Genomic DNA, 433 nt, shown 5'->3' with positions numbered 1-433 from the left:
TCCTGGTTAGCTCAATTGGTAGAGCGACTGTTCCAGTGTAGCGGTGGTCCTGGGTTCGAACCCCGGACCAGGACGAATTTTTCTTTAACTACGAAGTTTCTGAGAAAGCTGTATAGCTTTCCTTTGTAGCCATATGGCTGCGCTCGGGTGGATGCCAATGAGTAATTACTCCCTTATTACAAAGATATATTTACTTCGGCCGAAAAAAAGGACAGTAGTCGGCTTCACCGGATGAGACTGGTTAATGTTTCCAACACCAGAACTAATGACTGACCCGGCTGTAAGCAGGAAGCCCATCCCTGGGAACACATGTAGTTAACATCAATCAAGAGTTCTATGACATTGCAAGGTCACGTGAGGGAAATGGAACACGAAAGAAGTCTGCACACAGAAAATGCCGACAGAGAATGACGCAGAAAACAAGAAGTGCTCC

At 46.2% G+C, this 433-nt stretch overlaps 1 non-coding gene across 1 annotated transcript; it reads left to right on the top strand.

The window, feature by feature from the left end:
* On the top strand, positions 1-74 carry TRNAT-AGU (transfer RNA threonine (anticodon AGU)). Its single transcript has one exon. It is a non-coding gene; the product is annotated as a tRNA-Thr (tRNA).
* The last annotated feature ends 359 nt before the right edge of the window (positions 75-433 follow it).

This window comes from Amblyomma mixtum, chromosome 3 (assembly GCF_055824585.1).
Source record: "Amblyomma mixtum isolate Tamu chromosome 3, ASM5582458v1, whole genome shotgun sequence".
Classification (NCBI taxonomy): domain Eukaryota; kingdom Metazoa; phylum Arthropoda; class Arachnida; order Ixodida; family Ixodidae; genus Amblyomma; species Amblyomma mixtum.
This window is presented reverse-complemented; position numbering and strand designations above follow the sequence as displayed.